This window comes from Caretta caretta, chromosome 3 (assembly GCF_965140235.1).
Source record: "Caretta caretta isolate rCarCar2 chromosome 3, rCarCar1.hap1, whole genome shotgun sequence".
In the NCBI taxonomy this organism is placed as follows: Eukaryota; Metazoa; Chordata; order Testudines; family Cheloniidae; genus Caretta; species Caretta caretta.
In genome coordinates this window covers 697,643-719,322 of record NC_134208.1, presented here as the reverse complement: position 1 = coordinate 719,322, position 21,680 = coordinate 697,643, and the positions used below count along the sequence as shown (strand labels likewise).

The following is a 21,680-nucleotide window of genomic DNA, read 5'->3' as shown; positions in this document are numbered from 1 at the left end:
CTTGAGACCATTACTCCTCGTTCTGTCATCTGCTACCATTGAGAACAGTCTAGAGCCATCCTCTTTGGAACCCCCTTTCAGGTAGTTGAAAGCAGCTATCAAATCCCCCCTCATTCTTCTCTTCTGCAGGCTAAACAATCCCAGCTCCCTCAGCCTCTCCTCATAACTCATGTGTTCCAGACCTCTAATCATTTTTGTTGCCCTTCGCTGGACTCTCTCCAATTTATCCACATCCTTCTTGAAGTGTGGGGCCCAAAACTGGACACAGTACTCCAGATGAGGCCTCACCAATGTCGAATAGAGGGGAACGATCACGTCCCTCGATCTGCTCGCTATGCCCCTACTTATACATCCCAAAATGCCATTGGCCTTCTTGGCAACAAGGGCACACTGCTGACTCATATCCAGCTTCTCGTCCAGTGTCACCCCTAGGTCCTTTTCCGCAGAACTGCTGCCTAGCCATTCGGTCCCTAGTCTGTAGCTGTGCATTGGGTTCTTCTGTCCTAAGTGCAGGACCCTGCATCGCAAAATGGGGAAGAGATGGCCAGCCATCTGTGGAGATAGAGGTGGTTAGGGACTATTTAGAAAAGCTGGACGTGCACAAGTCCATGGGGCCGGACGAGTTGCATCCGAGAGTCAACACTATTACTTCCGATGAAGTGAGCTGTAGCTCACGAAAGCTTATGCTCAAATAAATTTTAGTCTCTGAGGTGCCACAAGTCCTCCTTTTCTTTTTACTATTATCTTTGTTACCCAAACTTGTAATATAAAAAAATAAATTTGACTATTTTCTATACAATATTGATTGTCCTATTATCTTCCTTTAATTCTTTATTAAGAGTCCTGTGTCAGCCATTCCATTATTTGCCTGATTGATTTTTGGTTCGGTGTTAGGCTGACTTGGCCTGTAGTTATCCAGGCTGTCCTATTTACCTTTTTAAATATTGGCACATTAGCTTTCTTCCAGTCCTCTGGAACTCTCCCTGTTATCCAAGACTTATTAAAAATCAATATTAATGGTCCAGAGAGGTTTCTAGACAGCTCTTTAAAAATTTTTGGAGGTAAGTTATTCAGACTTGCTCATTTTAAAATGTCTAGCATTAGTAGTTGCTGCTTAACGTCGTCTGAGTTACTACTGGAATTGAAGGTTTCATCATGACATGAGTGTTTGACTTTTTCCCAAATATAGAACAAACCTTTACTGAACGCTTCAGTCTTTTCTGCATTTTTGTTGCCAATTCTACCATTTCCATTTGGTAATGGTTTGGATCAAATACCAGTGTTAGCATTGTTTTGGGTTTTTGTTTTTTGGGTTTTTTGTTTTTGGTATATTAAGAACCAGAACAAAACCTTATTGTCCTGAACTCTGCTAGCCATAGAGTTCTTCTGTTCTTTTGCTTCCTTTATCAATTTTCTATACTTTCTAGCATCTGGTTTATATTCATTGTCAACTTCCCCTTTCTTCCATTTGTTATATATGTGCTTATAGCTGCTTTCACTTCCATCTAAGACCGATTTTGGTCTTTTTTAAAGTGTGAGCTTTCTTGATTGTGGTTAAAGGTTTAGGCATTGCATTGACTGTCATGTGAGGGATGTGTTTGTCAACAGGTGATGAGGCTGGGTCTTTCCAGCTGTGTACTTCATTAAATAAGTCCATCCGGAGCTCTGACCCCACCACTCAGATTTGGCTGGTGACTTGTCCTTTTGGTTTCTGGATAGAGTACTTGATGGTGAATGGGATACTGTATGAATAAAAGTTGTGTGGTGTTAGAGTACTTCATAATATCCGTGATACCTCAGTCACCTCCAGAAGGTAGCAATTCTCTTTTTCAGCCAGTTTCTTACAGTGGTAGAGGCTGGTGGCTGAGTCATGCTGCGTTGGGTGTGTTTTACAGCCAAGTGTTTAGGGCAGTGGTTTTCAGCCTGTGGTCCGTGGACCCCTGGGGGTCTGCAGACTATGCCTAAGATTTCCAAAGGGGTCCACACCTCCATTAAAAATGTTTAGGGTCCACAAATGAAAAAAGGTTGAAAACTCCTTGTTTAGGGAAATGCCAGCTTAAACAGGCCCATCTGGCAGCATGCTCTTCCATAATCAGAGTCCCTTCTCTGAGAATTATGCACCCCAACAGCTATTGGGAGTTGACAATTGTGCTGTCAGCTCAAGTATCCCAGATGAGCATGGCAAGCAAGTTCTCCAGCAGGCTGGGAAGAAAGACCATGATGTATATCTTTAAATACTGGCATGGCATCGGCATTACAGTGATGAGGCCCAGATAAGCCCTGAGGTAGGAGTAACTGGGCTATAATGAGATTACTAGTCTGTTTGAACTGGAATAGTGCCATGTCCAAAGGAGGTTGTCAGCAAGTTCTGTGTGAAAAGGAGCTTTTAGTTATGTCATGTTCAAAGCTAGCTTTGATGGTTTCATCTTATCCGTCAGAATGTTCATTACTCAACATTAACTTTATGCTATGCTCTCTGGGATCTTAAAGTGGTGCAGCGAGTTGCCCAATTTGAGAGAGCATCAGTAGAAGTCAAAAGGGATCATTATGAAAATCCAGTCTGACCACCTGCATCACACCAGCTAGAATGCCTCACCCAGTAGTTCCTGCATCAAGCTGTGAGTTCTGTTTGAGTTGTAACAGATCTTTAAAAGGATCTCCAGCCTTGATTTAAAGATTCCAAGTGAGGGAGAATCCACTATGTCCTTAGGTAAGTTGTTCCAGTGGTTGGTTACGCTCACTGTTTTTCATATTTTTTTTTTTTAAGTGACCCATATTTCTAGTCTGGATTTCTTTAGCTTCAGGTTTGAGCTGTTGGATCTTGTTCTGCCTTCTTTCCTAGTTTGACAAGTAGTCTGTTGCTGTGATGACATGCTTGCATTCTTTATGGATTGTGTCTATATCAGCCTTTCTGTGGTTTTCCCAGGACAGACGTCAGGCTAACTGGTCTGTAGTTACGTGGCTCGTAAAGATTTACCCGTTGTAAACCCTGGCAGCACTTTTCCAGTCCTCTGGAATGTCTCTGGTGTTCTAACATTTGTAAAACATCAATATTAATGGTTCAGAGAGCTCCTCAGCCAATTACCCTAGTCCTGCAGATTTAAAAACACTTAATTTTAACTGTTTCAGTGTATTATCCTCCCGGTTTACTGTTGTAGCTTGGATCTGAAGTTTTATCTTGATTGAGAAACTCTGCTTGATTTGCCCTCTGAAGTACCTGGACTGAACTGAATGTCTGAATTCTAGCTGTTGTTCCAAAGAGGTGCACATCTCCTTGTTCAACATTTAAGGCCATGTTCTCTCTTACTCAAGGTCACTATTTTATTGATATGTTATAATTACTACTTCACAGGAATTGGGGTTTGAAATCACAGTGCCTTCTGGCAATTGTGAACATTCTGAATAATAACCTGATGAGGTATGATAGTCCTGTGAGTGGGTAAGGCAATGATTTATCAGAATTGAAGGTGCAGCTTAGCCTGGCTGAAGCGAAAGAGATGTGATTTCTTGGGCAATGCTGCACAGTACCTAAAGTGTAAAGTGATCCAGTGTAATGGCCATATTTGGGCATTGCCCGTCAATTTCTTTTGTCCTTGTTCAGTGGGAGAGTGCCCTTCGAATGGGTCAGGCCATGACATTTGAGTGAAGTGCTTTTCTTTTGATATGATCTTGTGCAGGGGCATGTAGCTGCTGCAGTTGGTCCACTTGTTGCCATGTTAGTTATGAATGAAACTAGAAAGAGCAGTGGTTTTGTTCCCAAAGTCCGGACCCTTTGTTTTTCAAGCATTAAGTTACTCTGGTGTTGCACTCTGAAAATGTATTCTTTCAGATTCATGGCTGTCCGATAATTAATCCAGCTCGCTGCCTGTAACTGCATTTTGCACTATTTTGGGGATTGTAACACTTAACAACTGGATGGGTCTTCTGCACAATCTTCACCCTCTGGCTTGATACCTTGAACAGAATGAGTTGATTTCTGTGCATGAGCTTTTGCTGGTTTACTGTCTTCAGTTTATTGCAAACTGAAAAGATCATCTCAGCACTGTTGGTCTGCACCCCTTAAGGTAGATCTCCCATGTGACAGCATTTGGATGTAAAATGTTTGGGTTCTCAAAATGCGGCAGGTGCTCAGTTTGCACCTTTGAGATGTTTCCTCTCCAGCTTTGATTCCACACTTAATGGCTGTAAACTTCACTTTGTCACAAAAAGAAAAGGAGTACTTGTGGCACCTTAGAGACTAACCAATTTATTTGAGCATGAGCTTTCGTGAGCCACAGCTCACTTCATCAGATGTGTACCGTGGAAACTGCAGCAGACTTTATATACACACAGAGAATATGAAACAATACCTCCTCCCACCCCACTGTCCTGCTGGTAATAGCTTATCTAAAGTGATCAACAGGTGGGCCATTTCCAGCACAAATCCAGGTTTTCTCACCCTCCACCCCCCCACACAAATTCACTCTCCTGCTGGTGCTAGCCCATCCAAAGTGACAACTCTTTACATAATCAAGTCGGGCTATTTCCTGCATAGATCCAGGTTTTCTCACTTCCCCCCCACCCCCATACACACACAAACTCACTCTCCTGCTGGTAATAGCTCATCTAAACTGACCACTCTCCCAGTTTAAATCCAAGTTAAACCAGAATATCTGGGGGGGGGGGTAGGAAAAAACAAGAGGAAACAGGGTACCTTGCATAATGACTTAGCCACTCCCAGTCTCTATTTAAGCCTAAATTAATAGTATCCAATTTGCAAATGAATTCCAATTCAGCAGTTTCTCGCTGGAGTCTGGATTTGAAGTTTTTTTGTTTTAAGATAGCGACCTTCATGTCTGTGATTGCGTGACCAGAGAGATTGAAGTGTTCTCCGACTGGTTTATGAATGTTATAATTCTTGACATCTGATTTGTGTCCATTTATTCTTTTACGTAGAGACTGTCCAGTTTGACCAATGTACATGGCAGAGGGGCATTGCTGGCACATGATGGCATATATCACATTGGTGGATGTGCAGGTGAACGAGCCTCCAGGAACTTATCCTTGCAACAAAGCCCGTTGCCAATTGTGCCCACATATCTATTCAGGGGACACCATCACAGGGCCTAATAACATCAGCCACACTATCAGAGGCTCGTTCACCTGCACATCCACCAATGTGATATATGCCATCATGTGCCAGCAATGCCCCTCTGCCATGTACATTGGTCAAACTGGACAGTCTCTACGTAAAAGAATAAGTGGACACAAATCAGATGTCAAGAATTATAACATTCATAAACCAGTCGGAGAACACTTCAATCTCTCTGGTCACGCAATCACAGACATGAAGGTCGCTATCTTAAAACAAAAAAAACTTCAAATCCAGACTCCAGCGAGAAACTGCTGAATTGGAATTCATTTGCAAATTGGATACTATTAATTTAGGCTTAAATAGAGACTGGGAGTGGCTAAGTCATTATGCAAGGTACCCTGTTTCCTCTTGTTTTTTCCTACCTCCCCCCCCCCCAGATATTCTGGTTTAACTTGGATTTAAACTTGGAGAGTGGTCAGTTTAGATGAGCTATTACCAGCAGGAGAGTGAGTTTGTGTGTGTATGGGGGTGGGGGGGAAGTGAGAAAACCTGGATCTATGCAGGAAATAGCCCGACTTGATTATGTAAAGAGTTGTCACTTTGGATGGGCTAGCACCAGCAGGAGAGTGAATTTGTGTGGGGGGGTGGAGGGTGAGAGAACCTGGATTTGTGCTGGAAATGGCCCACCTGTTGATCACTTTAGATAAGCTATTACCAGCAGGACAGTGGGGTGGGAGGAGGTATTGTTTCATATTCTCTGTGTGTATATAAAGTCTGCTGCAGTTTCCACGGTACACATCTGATGAAGTGAGCTGTGGCTCACGAAAGCTCATGCTCAAATAAATTGGTTAGTCTCTAAGGTGCCACAAGTACTCCTTTTCTTTTTGCGAATACAGACTAACACGGCTGTTCCTCTGAAACCTGTCATTATGCAAGGCACTGCATTTAGCCATATGGAGTGGAAATCTATCAACTGCATGAAAAAACTTGTACAGATACAGACAGACATCATCTTCTTTTCCAAATGCAAACAGATGGACATCGTACCAAAAGGACTGAAGGTAAAAAATCCATTACAATCTACATACCACACAGACTATGCTGACAGCTTGTGCCTCACGCTCTCAAAGAAACTGCGGAATCACCTGATCAAGATCCTCTACAGCAAACAGGGAAAGATTAAGAATGAGCTCTCAAAAATGGATACTCTCATAAAGAACCAACCTTCCACACAAACTTCCTCGTGGCTGGATTTTACTAAAACTAGACAAGCCATTTACAATGCACACTTTGCTTCTCTACAAAAGAAAAAGGACACTAAACTTTCTAAACTACTACATGCTACAAGGGGCCACAGCAATGGTTCCCTCACCCCACCTAGCAATATTGTTAACCTATCCAACTATACTCTCAGCCCAGCAGAAGCAGCTGTTCTATCTCGGGGCCTCTCCTTCTGCCCCTCCACCCCCACGAACATGATACAGTTCTGTGGTGACCTAGAATCCTATTTTCGACGTCTCCGTCTCAAGGAATATTTCCAAAATACCTCTGAACAACATACTAATCCACAGAGGTCTCCCTGCCAACACTACAGAAGGAGGGATTCTAGATGGACTCCTCCTGAAGGTCGAAACAGCAGACTGGACTTCTACATAGAGTGCTTCCGCCGACGTGCACGGGCTGAAATTGTGGAAAAGCAGCATCACTTGCCCCATAACCTCAGCCATGCGGAACGCAATGCCATCCACAGCCTCAGAAACAACTCTGACATCATAATCAAAAAGGCTGACAAAGGAGGTGCTGTTGTCATCATGAATAAGTCGGAATATGAACAAGAGGCTGCTAGGCAGCTCTCCAACACGAGTTTCTACAAGCCATTACCCTATGATCCCACTGAGAGTTACCAAAAGCAACTACAGCATTTGCTCAAGAAACTTCCTGAAAAAGCACAAGATCAAATCCGCACAGACACACCCCTGGAACCCCGACCTGGGATATTCTATCTACTACCCAAGATCCATAAACCTGGAAATCCTGGGCGCCCCATCATCTCAGGCATTGGCACCCTGACAGCAGGATTGTCTGGCTATGTAGACTCCCTCCTCAGGCCCTACGCTACCAGCACTCCCAGCTACCTTTGAGACACCACTGACTTCCTGAGGAAACTTCAATCCATCGGTGATCTTCCTGATAACACCATCCTGGCTACTATGGATGTAGAAGCCCTCTACACCAACATTCCACACAAAGATGGACTACAGGCCGTCAGGAACACTATCCCCGATAATGTCACGGCTAACCTGGTGGCTGAACTTTGTGACTTTGTCCTTACCCATAACTATTTCACATTTGGGGACAATGTATACCTTCAGATCAGCAGCACTGCTATGGGTACCCGCATGGCCCCACAGTATGCCAACATTTTTATGGCTGATTTAGAACAACGCTTCCTCAGCTCTCGTCCCCTAAAGCCCCTACTCTACTTGCGCTATATTGATGACATCTTCATCATCTGGACCCATGGAAAAGAAGCCCTTGAGGAATTCCACCATGATTTCAACAATTTCCATCCCACCACCAACCTCAGCCTGGTCCAGTCCACACAAGAGATCCACTTCCTGGACACTACAGTGCTAATAAACAATGGCCACATAAACACCACCCTATACCGGAAACCTACTGACCGCTATTCCTACCTGCATGCCTCCAGCTTTCACCCTGACCACACCACACGATCCATCGTCTACAGCCAAGCTCTGCGATACAACCGCATTTGCTCCAACCCCTCAGACAGAGACAAACACCTACAAGATCTCTGTCAAGCTTTCTTACAACTACAATACCCACCTGCAGAAGTAAAGAAACAGATTGATAGAGCCAGAAGAGTTCCCAGAAGTTACCTACTACAGGACAGGCCTAACAAAGAAAATAACAGAACGCCACTAGCCGTCACCTTCAGCCCCCAACTAAAACCCCTCCAACGCATTATTAAGGATCTACAACCTATCCTAAAGGATGACCCAACACTCTCACAAGTCTTGGGAGACAGGCCAGTCCTTGCCTACAGACAGCCCCGCAACCTGAAGCAAATACTCACCAACAACCACATACCACACAACAGAACCACTAACCCAGGAACTTATCCTTGCAACAAAGCCCGTTGCCAATTGTGCCCACATATCTATTCAGGGGACACCATCACAGGGCCTAATAACATCAGCCACACTATCAGAGGCTCGTTCACCTGCACATCCACCAATGTGATATATGCCATCATGTGCCAGCAATGCCCCTCTGCCATGTACATTGGTCAAACTGGACAGTCTCTACGTAAAAGAATAAATGGACACAAATCAGATGTCAAGAATTATAACATTCATAAACCAGTCGGAGAACACTTCAATCTCTCTGGTCACGCAATCACAGACATGAAGGTCGCTATCTTAAAACAAAAAAACTTCAAATCCAGACTCCAGCGAGAAACTGCTGAATTGGAATTCATTTGCAAATTGGATACTATTAATTTAGGCTTAAATAGAGACTGGGAGTGGCTAAGTCATTATGCAAGGTACCCTGTTTCCTCTTGTTTTTTCCTCCCCCTCCCCCCCCAGATATTCTGGTTTAACTTGGATTTAAACTTGGAGAGTGGTCAGTTTAGATGAGCTATTACCAGCAGGAGAGTGAGTTTGTGTGTGTATGGGGGTGGGGAGGAAGTGAGAAAACCTGGATCTATGCAGGAAATAGCCCGACTTGATTATGTAAAGAGTTGTCACTTTGGATGGGCTAGCACCAGCAGGAGAGTGAATTTGTGTGGGGGGGTGGAGGGTGAGAAAACCTGGATTTGTGCTGGAAATGGCCCACCTGTTGATCACTTTAGATAAGCTATTACCAGCAGGACAGTGGGGTGGGAGGAGGTATTGTTTCATATTCTCTGTGTGTATATAAAGTCTGCTGCAGTTTCCACGGTACACATCTGATGAAGTGAGCTGTGGCTCACGAAAGCTCATGCTCAAATAAATTGGTTAGTCTCTAAGGTGCCACAAGTACTCCTTTTCTTTTTGCGAATACAGACTAACACGGCTGTTCCTCTGAAACTTTGTCACAGTGGCTCTGAAGTGTGGTGTTTAGATGTTGCTTGTAATTATTAGAATTGGGAGCACTGGCTTTTGGGAGGAGTTGAGAGGCTGGGAGAAAGCTACAGAGGGTGCAGCAGCAGCTGGTAAAGAGGTTTCCACTTTGAAAAAAAAGCCCTTTTGAAGCTTGTTAGTACCTTGCCTGGTTGATACAACATGAAGTCATGTTCTCCAAGTCTCCGATGCCCTCTTTTCACAGCTCACTCCATTCATGACCCTTGATGCAGCTGGATTAATGTCCATGCTTTGGCAGATGTATGCAAGTGTGAGAGACAGCTTAAGAACATAAGAATGGTCATACTGGGCCAGACAAATGGTCCATCTAGCCCAGTATCCCATCTTCTGACAGTGGCCAGTGTGAGGTGCTTCAGAGGGAATAAATAAGAGGGCAATTTCTAGTGATCGTCCCCTGTCATCCTTTCCTGGCTTCTGGCAGTTGGAGGTTCACAGACACCAGAGCATGTGGTTGGGTCTCTGGCCATCTTGGCTAATAGCCATTGATGGACCTATCCTCCAGGAACTTACTAGTTCTTTTTTGAACCCAGTTATACTTTTGATCTTCACCATATCCTATAGGAATGAGTTCCACAGGTTGACTGCGTTGCGAAGAACTTCGTTTGTTTTAAACCTACTGCCTGTTAATTTCATCAGATGACCCCTGATTTGTATGTTAGGTGAAGGGGTAAATAACACTTATTCACTTTCTCCACACCACTCATGATTTTATTAGACCTCTTCATATCCCCTCTTAGTCATCTTTTCCAAGCTGAGCAGTGTTTTTTAATCTTTCCTTATGTGGACACACTTCCATACCTCTAATCGTTTTTGTAGCCTTTCTCTGTACTCTGTCAAATTCTAATATATCTTTTTTTGAAATATGGTAACCAAAAGTGAACACAGTATTCAACGTGTAGGCATACCATAGATTTTTGTAGTGGCATTATGATATTTTCTGTTGTCTTATCTATCCCTTTCCTAATGGTTCCTAACATTGTTAGCTTTTCTGACTGCTGCTGCTGCACATTGAACAGTTTTCAGAGAATTATCCGGGTGCTTCCAAGAATACTTCCTTGAGTGGTAACTACTAATTTATACCCCATCATTTTGTATGTATAGTTGGGATTATCTTTTCCAAAATGCATTTCTTCGTATTTATCAACACTGAATTTCATCTACTACTCTGTTGCCTAGTCATCCAGTTCAGTGAGTTCCCTTTGTGACTCTTCGCAGTCGGGTTTGGGCTTACCTAATTTGAGTAATTTTGTATTCTCTGAAAATCTTGCCAACTCACTATTCACTTTCTTTTCCAGGTCATTTATGAATATGTTGAACGGAACTGGTCCCAATATAGATCCTTGGGGAACCCCACTATTTACTTTTTTCTCCACTGTGAAAATTGTCTATTCGTTCCTACCCTTTGTTTCCTATATTTTGACTAGATACTGATCCATGAGAGGACCTTCCCTCTTATCCCCTGTCTGCTTACTTTGCTTAAGAGTCTTTGGTGAGGGACCTTGTCAAAGGCTTTCTGAAAGTCCAGGTTACACTATCCACTGGATCACCCTTGTTTACATGCTTGTTGACTCCCTCAGAGAATTCTAATAGATTGGTGAGGCATGATTTCCCTTTACAAAAGTCATGTTGACGCTTCCCCAACATATTGTGTACATCTACATGTCAAATAATTCTGTTCTTTACTATCATTTCAACTAATTTGCCTGATGCTGAAGTTAAGGCTTACTGGCCTCTAACTGCCAGGATCGCCTCTGGAGTCCTTTTTAAAAATTGGTGTTACATTAGCCATCCATCAGTAATCTGGTACAAAAGCTGATTTGAGCGATAGGTCAGATACCACAGTTAGTAGTTCTGCAATTTCATTTTTGAGTTCCCTCAGAATTCTTGGGTGAATTGCATCTGGTCCTGGTGACTTATTACTGTTTATCAGTTTGTTCCAAAACAACCTCTTGACACCTCAACCTGGGAGAGTTCCTCCATTTTTTTCATCTAAAAAGAATGGCTTGAGTGTGGGCATCTCCCCCACATTTTCTACAGTGAAGTCCGATGCAAAGAATTCATGTAGCTTCTCTACAGTGGCCATGTCTTCCTTGAGTGCTACTTTAGCACCTTGATTGGCTGGTAATCCCACTGACTACTTTGGCAGGCTTCCTGCTTCTGATGCACTTACAAAAAAAGTGCTCTTAGTTTTTCTCTTTAGGTAACACTGGTTTTCCACTTATGAGGTAACTCCCTTCTCTTCATGTGCCAGTATATTTATGTCTGCATCTGTAATTTTCACTCCATGCATCTGAAGAAATGGGATTTTTACCCACGAAAGGTTATACTCTTAAAATTTTAGTCTCTAAGCTGCCACAAGTACTCCTGTTCTTTCTTCAGGTAATTGTTCTTCAAATCCTTTCTTGCTCTGCTTTATTATACTTTTACTCTTGACTTGCCAGAGTTTATGCTCCTTTTTATCTTCCTTGCTAGGATTTGACTTCGAGTTTTTAAAGAATGTCTTTTTGCCTCTGCCTCTTCTACTCTGCTGTTTAGCCATGGTAATTTGGTTTTGAGGCATACATTTAGTTTGAGCTTCATGTTGGTTTTTAAATAGAATCATAGAATATTAGGGTTGGAAGAGACCTCAGGAGCTCATCTAGTCCAATCCCCTGCTCAAAGCAGGATCAACACCAACTAAATCATCCCAGCCAGGGATTTGTCAAGCCGGGCCTTAAAAACCTCTTAAGGATGGAGATTCCACCACCTCCCCAGGGGACCCATTCCAGTGCTTCACCACCCTCCGAGTGAAAAAGCTTTTCCTAATATCCAACCTAAACCTCCCCCACTGCAACTTGAGACCATTGCTGCTTGTTCTGTCATCTGCCACCACTGAGAACAGTCGAGCTCCATCCTCTTTGGAACCCCCTTTCAGGTAGTTGAAGGCAGCTATCAAATTCCCCCTCACTCTTCTCTTCTGCAGACTAAATAAGCCCAGTTCCCTCAGCCTCTCCTCATAAGTCATGTGTTCCAGTCCCCTAATCATTTTTGTTGCCCTCTGCTGGACTCTCTCCAATTTATCCACATCCCTTCTGTAGTGGGGGGACGAAAACTGGATGCAGTACTCCAGATGAGGCCTCACCAGTGCTGAATAGAGGGGAATAATTACTTTCCTCGATCTGCTGGCAATGCTCCTACTAATACAGCCCTGTCAAGGTTGCTTCCCCACTCTGAACTCTAGGGTACAGATGTGGGGACTTGCATGAAAGACCCCCTAAGCTTATTCTTACCAGCTTAGGTTAAAAACTTCCCCAAGGTACAAACTTATGCTGCCACCACCAAGCGTGTTAAACAAAGAACAGGGAAAGAGCCCACTTGGAGACATCTTCCCCTCCAAATATCCCCCCAAGCCCTACATCCCCTTTTCTGGGGAAGGCTTGATAAAAATCCTCACCAATCTGTACAGGTGAACACAGACCCAAACCTTTGGATCTTAAGAACAATGAAAAATCAATCAGGTTCTTAGAAGAAGAAGAATTTTAATTAAAGAAAAGGTAAAAGAATCACCTTTGTAAAATCAGGATGGTAAATACCTTACAGGGTAATCAGATTCAAAACATAGAGAATCTCTCTAGGCAAAACCTTAAGTTACAAAAAGACACACAAACAGGAATATACATTCCATCCAGCACAGCGTATTTTACCAGCCATTAAATAAAAGGAAATCTAACGCATTTCTAGCTAGATTACTTACTAACTTTACAGAAGTTCTGAGTCTGCATTCCTGATCTGTTCCCAGCAAAAGCATCACACAGACAGCCAGACCCTTTGTTTTTCCCCCCGCTCCCGATTTGAAAGTATCTTGTCTCCTCATTGGTCATTTTGGTCAGGTGCCAGCGAGGTTACCGTAGCTTCTTAACCCTTTACAGGTGAAAGGGTTCTGCCTCTGTATACAGAAAGGTGGTTACCTTTCCCTTTATTTTTATGACAAGCCCAATATGCCATTATCCTTCTTGGCAACAAGGGCACACTGCGGACTCATATCCAGCTTCTTGTCCACTGTAATCCCCAGGTCCTTTTCTGCAGAACTGCTACTTAACCAGTCGGTTCCCAGCCTGTAGCAGTGCATGGGATTCTTCTGTCTTAAGTGCAGGTCTCTGCACTTGTCCTTGTTGAACCTCATCAGATTTCTTTTGGCCCAATCCTCCAATTTGTCTAGGTCACTCTGGACCCTATCCCTACCCGCCAGCATATCTACCTCTCCCCGCAGCTTAGTGTTATCTGCGAACTTGCTGAGGGTGCAGTTAATCCCATCACCAAGATAATTAATAAATGTTGAACAAAACATGCCCCAGGACCGACTCCTTGGGCACTCCGCTCGATACCGGCTGCCAACTAGATATCGAGCCAGTAGCTTCCATGCAGTTTGCAGGCATTTCACCCTTGTGACTGTTCATTTTAACTTAAGTTTAACTAGTTTCCTCAGTTGTGTGGTTCCTGTTTTTCTTGTTTAAATGCTACTGTGGTATGTTTCTTTTGGCATTTCCCCCCTACACAGATGTTAATAGCTGCCATAATGTAATTATATTTACTGACCAGTTCAGCTATGCTCAGCTCTTAGGCCAGAACTTGTGCTCTTCTTAGGACTATATCAAGAGCTGCCTCTCCCCATGATCCTTGGCAAATTGTTCCAATGGTTAATTATCCTCATTGTTAAAAATTTACATCTTATTTCCAACGTGAACTTGTCTATCTTCAACTTCCAGCCACTGGATTATGTAAAGAGAGCTTTACAAAGCAGATGAGTTTGGTTAACCCAGCAAACAAATCCCTGGTTATCGCTCCAGTATCAAGTCTAGATGTTTCTTATAGGAAGTGTCAGTCTATTTTCTCTTCCATTTCATGAGCTCCTCATAGTAGGGACCATCCTTGAATGTTTGGGAAGTTTCTGCAATGCTGTGTGGGCTGTAAATAAAAACAATCACTCCTCCTTCTTACTGTGCTGCCAGCCTGAGCTCAGCATGGCAAAGGTATGCGGCTTGTCTCCACCCCAACCCTTCCCTCCTTCTCTCTATCACTTGCTCTTCGTGCCTCTCCTGGCAGTTCAGATGTTAAAGGTCCATTGCCCCTGAAAAGGGGTCAGTATTCAACAGTTTGTTGCTTTAACTGGATTTACCAAACAGTTCAGTTTAAACACAGCACTGGATTAGTTTAGGTTAAAAATAAAACAGGTTTAACTACAAAGAGCTAGATTTTAAGTGAGTACAAGTATAAGGGATTAAAGTCAGAAATGGTTACAAGAGAAATAACTATGTTTTAGCTACTAGAAAGCATTTTAACAAGCTAGACATGGTTCAAGGTAAAATCCTTACCATATGTTCCCAGCAACAGGGCTGACCAAATTTTCAGGTTCGGATCCCTTTCTCTCCCACCCCCCCCAACCCCCCCCCCCAAAAAAAACCCCAAAAAACAAAAAACCCCAAAGGGCTGGTTCCTTTGTTTGTGAAAGAGAGAAAGAGCTTGGGGTTTTCTGCCCCTTTCCTTTATAGTCCAGTGAACCTTTTGAAGTGGATTCTTCTGAAAGTACCCCTCAAAGCAAAGTTTATTCAAACAGTAGAGATGACGACATGGAGTCTGTTGAAGAAGGGTCCATGCTCTTCTTACCTATGTTTGCTGAAATGCAAATTTGCTTTGTCTCCTGCCATCTCGTCTCCCTTCGGTCTCAAGGATCCTGTTCATTACCTATATGTAAACTGAGGTAAAGACACCCTGAAGAAAGAAATGTATTTCTGCCTGGGCAGGCCTGTGAGATTTTGGACATATGCTAAGACCATCTTACAGGGGGATTTCATAACTTTGTATGTAATGTTGCTACATATATTTCACCATGCTGTTATCAACAAGTGAGTTATTAGTTTTCAAATATTTCAAGTAGGGATGTAAATATTGTTTAAAAAGTTAACTGTTGAAACGATTAAAAATGTTGTTTAAATGGTTAACCATTTAAGCGGCTGGGGCCCATCTGGCCAGCGTACCGAGGGCTGGGCCTGCTCCGGCCGGGCGGTGCTGCTTGGGGTTAATGGTTAAGGTGGTTAACCTGTAAGACTGTGCTTATCGGTTAACCTTTTACATCCCTAATTTCAAGGCATATTTTGTATAAAGATGATTACAGTGTAGTGTATATAGGGTGTGAATACAGGGGTGCTTTTGGTCACACATGGCTCTTTGCTTAATCCTATCTAGTTATCAGCATCCTTCTGAAACTGTAGGCAGTGTTCCCAGTATTTCAGTAATAGGTGCCCCATTGCCAAATAGAGGTAATATAATGACCTGACTCCTACTTAAGCATCCAGGTTTTGCCCTGGAACCTCACATTCAGCTGATTATCCACTATGACCCTCAAATCTCTTTGAGTCACTGCTCCCAGGATAGAGTCCCCCATCCTGTAAGTATGGCCTGGATCCTTTGTTCCTGGGTGCATGACGTCCTATTAAAACACATATAGTTGGCTTGCACCCAGTTTACCAAGTGATCCAGATTGCTCTGTATCAGTGACCTAACTTCCTCATTATTTACCACTCCCTCAGCTTTTGTCACCTGCAAACTTTATCAGTGATTGTTTTCATCCAGTTTATTGACAAAAATGTTAAATACCCTAGGTCAAGAGCCAGTCCTTGTGGGACCCCCACTAGAAATGCACCTATTGGAGGATTCCCCATTTTCAATTACATATTGAAGTCTGTCAGCCAATTTTTAATCATTTTTTCGTCTCATGTTGAAGTTGTATTCTAGTTTTTAATCAAAAAGTCATGGAGTACCAAGTTAAATGTCTGCAGAAGTCTGTTACCGCAACAGTAGTAATTTTATCAGTCAAACTTATAAATTCGTCATAAAGCTATCAGATTAGTTTGAAAGATCTGTTTTCCTTAAACTTATATTGATAGGAATTAATTAATTAGATTATCCTTGTTAATTCTTTCTTGAGTCCCATATCAGCTGTTCCATTATTTTGGCCAGGATCAGTGTCAGACAGACAGGGCTATAGTTACCCAGGTCATCCCGTCTGCCCGCTTTAAACATTGGCACAAGATGAGCTTTCTTCCAGTCCTTAGAACTTCTCTCCTGTTCTCAGAATGATTGAAAACCACCATTAATTGAAAGGTGTCTAACTTTAGTAGTGGCTGTTTCTAGTCATCGGGAATTACTATTGGAATGGGAAGTATTTCATCATCATATGATATGACTACATCTGTTTTTACTGAACAAATTGATTGTACATGTCTACATCTCATTCTAGTAATGGACCAGTGCCGTTGTTAGGTTTCTTTTTATTCCAATAGACATCAACAATGAGGGATGAGAAACTCCCAGGCAGGTCATGGGAGTCGGGATTCCAGTCAGGACTGGCTCCTCCCAGTGACCAGGCCCTCTCGCCACTGCTGTCTAGAGGGCCACATAGCTATCCAGTTACCATGCTTACAGGTACTGTGTAAGGACCCAAATGGAAACCCTAGCTTGGCAAACCCCAGGTCTTTGGCCCCACATGGGGAGGTCCTTGCTTTTACACCATATTAGAAATATGGTCCCTTCAGTAGCACAGTGCCCCTAGCCCTCTCTAGGCATTGTTTTGGTGCTGATTCATGACCGACTGGCATGTGCTGAATCGCCACCACTCTGCAGCGGTTGCCGTCCTGAGCTTTTTCATCTCCATCACTTCTCCAGGTCTCCTGTACCTCATGACTGGCTCGGCAGGGCAGTGTTGATGATTCACTCATCTAGCTCTCGCCTCACTGGGGTTCTGGTGAACAGGAGGAATCTACTATCAATCCGTAGATCTGTGGATGAGACCCTTAACCGTGGGGGCTTGTCCATGCTGCTTGTGTGAACACATCCTCAGGAGGGGAACCAGCCTGACTTCGGTCAGCTGCTGCTCTCCCCAGTTGCTCTCTGTGTTGCTGCAGGGTCCATGCACTCAGGACATGCCCTGCGATTGGCACTCTGCTAAGTCCAGGGTTTCCTCATAGTGTGAACTGCCGCATGCTTGGTACAAGGGTGTGCTAGCCTCATGTGGTCTTTAATTTGCTATCCCTTTGACTGCTCTGGACAGCTTTTCCTGTGAGAACGTTGTCTTTCTGACAGTTTATAGGCATGTCTGATGTTTCCTAAGAGCAGCAAAGCAAATGCATCTGACTTCTCTGAGCATATTCTGTGGTGTGGCAGTACTCCTAGGGATTTCTGTCCTGGCTCAGTCCCAACGGTATCTTTAGGTCAAGTGGGTATACAACAGCTATGGGCTGAGGGTGGGATACAACGTCGCTTCTGCTTCGCTTGGTGACAGCCTTCGTTTTGTCTTTCCCTTACCTGGGAGCACAAGCCACTCCTGCTGCAGTGAGCTCTTCTTTACCAACTGTGCTAACGAAGTCCTCAGGTGAGGTTCTCCCATGGCTGCCATGCTGATCCCCCTTCCTATTAGTGAATCATCAGTGAACACTGAGGTTTAGCTAATGATGTTGGGCTGCGAAGCAAAAGTAGTTGCATTGTATTTACACAAAACCCAACCGCTCTTTTAAAAGAGCCTGTGAATTAGTTTGGCCCAAGTTTGTAGGCCTGTCATTGGAAGTGGTCCCCGCCGGGTACTGTCCCCTCTGCTCATAGCTCCTATGGGGTTACACCTCTGTTTAGAACTGAGTTGGATAAAGGAGGGAGGGGAGGCTGAAGCACAAGGGTGTTGTCTTTGTTCTTCCCCCACTCCATGGGGGTACATATCTCTGCTCTGCAGGCTCTCCACTGTAGTAGAAGGAGGGCCTGAGACCTACGGCCTTGTAGCAGAGGCCTGGTATGAGGCCTGGGCTAAAGTAATGGTCAAAACTTTGCTGATATAAAGCAGAGTCAGGTTGTGAGTTATGCAGGGCCTGCTCACAATCTGGCAAACAAAGGGCTGATATTGCAGAAATGCACCTTCCTAAGAAGTGCTGGACACAGAGCACGCACGCAAACATATTCCAGAAGGGTCATACCAGAACACCTTGATATCAACACATTCCCTGAAGATAACAGGAACACGCTGACCCATCCTAAAGATAGTCAGGATGACCGTGTGATGGATAGCCATGTACAAGGTGATGGGTGGTAACTGGCTACATCAAAGAGTGTCAACTAACTATGTCAAAGGGGCAGTACGTAACTTGTTTCTATGGATGTATAAAATGGAACCTCAAAGGGAGTGTCTCTGGCCAGCCTAGAGGGGAATGGAAAAACCAGCCATTCACTGAGCTGTGTCCATTGTCATGGGCTTACATGTCTTAATCTCCTCAGTCTGCCAGGTGCTATTACTGCACTTCGACAATAAACCGGGGCGGGTGCCTTTGCTCCTTAATGGATCTTGTGGTCATTGGGTGGTTCGCTTGAGGTCTGCTGTGCCAGCTGTCTGTGCAGAGCTGGGACAGCACGTGGAGAACACATACACACAGCCCAACATCTGACCACACACTCTGCCTGTTGTGGAAGGTGCCTCATGTGGTTTGTTCTTTGCAGTCATGGTCTCTGTTCAGGCAGAGACTTGGATAGTAGGGGGCCCATTTGACTACTTCTGTGCGGTGCCTTAGCCTGCCCTTGTGAAACAGACATCTGTGAAAGCTGCAGGGGCGCTTCCTGGAACAAGGTATATCCTTTGCTGTGATGCTGGTGCCTGTTTGGTGTTAGTGTACTGTCTGTGTTGCTAGTATCTTGCACTGTTTGCCTCCTGTTCCTAGTGTTGGTAAGTTTCCCTGTAGTACTGTGTGAGGGAGGAAGCTGTTTATAGCAGGAATGGGAGCAGCTGGAGTGTTACTAGAGAGGTCCCTGTTGTTTCAGTCCTTCATTCTGCTTCGGAGTCTCTGTTCTGGCAGGAGCACTGGGGTCTGCTCCTGCTCCTCTGTGCATCCCCTTGGGCGTATTGCTCCACAGGAGAGGGTCACATGTCCCGTCATTGGTAAGCTGCTTTGCTTTTGCCCTTGGGAGATTTAGGGAGCCCAGGAGCTGCCAGTATGGCTCAGGTCCATAATCCATATCATCCAGTGGCCGGAGCCAGGTGCTCCAAAGAAAGATATAAGAAGCCTCCTAATCCCTGGTAGTTACAGATTAGTTTAACCCGCAAAGCAGGTGGTTTAATCTTCCTTCCAGAACTATTGTTAATTATGAAGACACTGGATATTCTTGTGACCCAGGTAAATGTCCAGTCCCTCTTTAAATCTTGGTAGCTTCTTGGCCTCAAGGACTTCCTGCAGCAGAGAGTTTCACAAGCTAATTACTCATTGTGTGAAAAAGTACTTCATCGGTTTTGAAAATCCCACCTATATTAATCTCATTGAATGTCCCTGTGTTTTTGTGTTATGAACCAGGGAGAACAGATTCTCCTAACCTCCCTTCTTTAGACGGTTCATTATTTTAGACTTCTGTCATGTTCTCTTGCATTTATCTCTTAAACTCTCTCCAGAGCAGTTTTCCCAAGCCCTTGATCATTCTCGTCATCCTTCTCTGAACTCCCTCTAATTTTGCAGTGCCCTTGAGGATGGCATGACCAATCCTGCATGTAGTATACAGATGAGGCTGCATCCTTGATTACATGAAGGCAGAATATTTTAATATTCTCTATGCCATTCCTTATGCATCCTAATATTGTTTTTGTTTTTCTTGACTGCAGCTGCGCATTGAGTTGTCTCCAGTGATGACATCCTTCTTCTCCTAGTTCTGTTCTCTTGTTGCAGAGCACTCTGTTCATTCATAGAAACACAGATATAAGAGATGAAAGCACCCTGTTAGGTCCTAGCCCCTGGGAGCCTGGGGCAGGATTGTATCTACAGTCTGTTCTCCAAGGCTTTTCTGCAGCCCAAGTGACAGGGCTTTCTTGAGGCTGTGGACTAGTCTGAGCTCACTCAGTGTGAAATTCCTTTTAGTTTCTTCCTGTTGTTCCTCCTTTTGGAATAGAACAATCTCTACCTTTTTGAAACAAGCACTGTGTGGAGTCTCCCATTCAAACAGAAATATTTTAAAATTCTGCGTATTTTATTTATCAAAATAATAGTCACACCTATTTCAAAATACCTGTCAGCAAGTATATTTGTAACAATTGACGACAAAGATTCTGGACATTTTTTGACAAATAGATTCCTTACTAGGCATATTAATACAGACCTTTGAGTAACTCAGTTAAACTACAATACAGAAATGTATTTCGCACACCCCTCAAAAACAGGGCAAAGGCTTGGGGAGAGGGAAGTAATTGCTAGATGGGAGCCTGGGAGCAAACCTGGAGGGTTGTTGGGTGTGGGTGGAAGAAGAATGGAACAGGGTTTTTTGGGGGGTGGAGACTTTTGGGGAGCCTTCCCCATGCAGACTTGGCTGATCTCTAGCCTCTCCCATTCAGTCAGGCACATCTGCCCCGTCCCCATGTGGCCCTGCACCCCCACTCCCATTCAGCCCCCACCCCAGTCCATTCCCCCCACTAGCCCTTTTGAACCCCAGTCTTTGACCCTCCCAGCAGCTCCGTGTGCCCTGTTCTCTGTGTCTCCCCCCATAACTCATGCCTCCTCACCTGGCCTCGCGGGCATGGTGCCGTGAGGAATGCAGACTCTGACCCCTCCCTATTGGCGGCTGACTGCTATGGCTGGTGAGCTGGCTGTCCTCTGTTCTGGCACCACAGCAGCACCTGGTGGCTGAAAGGCATAACTGCAGAGCCTCTCTGGCAGAGTGTATTTTCTGCCGAGAGAAAAAACAAATCTGCAGGGGACATGAATTCTGCGCATGCACAGTGACGCAGAATTCTCCCAGGAGTAACTAGTGGGAGAACGTTCCGAGTTAAGTGTTGCTACTTTGTAGGATTGTGGGTGGGAGGGTGTGGATGCCCTGTCACAAGGAGATGAGGTAGTGTTGGGAGGACTTTGGTGCGGGAGTGGCTGTGCTCCAGGGAGGGGTGAGTGCTAGAAAGGAGGGAACCCTTGTGTTCTCTATTTACCTTGATTTTTCCTCCCCACAACTTGCGGGGCTAATGTTTAGACTGCTGTTCCTTCTTGGAAACTTGTCCATAATCCCCTAATGGAGCGAGTTGTCTCAGGAGCTTATCCCCTCCCCTCGGAAGTCCCTCATGCTGCTCGCCCTCACTGCTGGGTTTGGTGCCATGTTGCAGCTGCCGGTAGGCCGAGTGCTCCTGGCAGAGGCCTCCTGCAGACATCCATAGGTAGACCCACAGAGGCCTTCTCCATCAGGGTATCTGTTCTCTGTACTGGTGGTCCTTGTGCTTGGCTCTGCCCTACTGAGAGACCCCTCTGAGCAGAATCTGTACCAGCAACAACTTGTTGGCCATGGAACAAGTAGCCTCGTTGCAGAGCTGCCAATCTGTCTGAAACTCAGTGCCTCTGTAGCCAAGCTTCAAGTGGCTGAATGCTGTGGATCTGAGCTGGGAGCCTTCAGGCTTGGCTGTAAACTTGAGAGGCCTTGCTTAG

The 21,680-nt window shown here is 44.4% G+C and overlaps 1 protein-coding gene across 3 annotated transcripts in view; it reads left to right on the top strand.

The window, feature by feature from the left end:
• Nucleotides 1-21,680, top strand: part of NRBP1 (nuclear receptor binding protein 1) — an 89,575-nt gene that overhangs the window by 42,155 nt on the left and 25,740 nt on the right. The gene's annotated exons all lie outside the window — the stretch shown is intronic.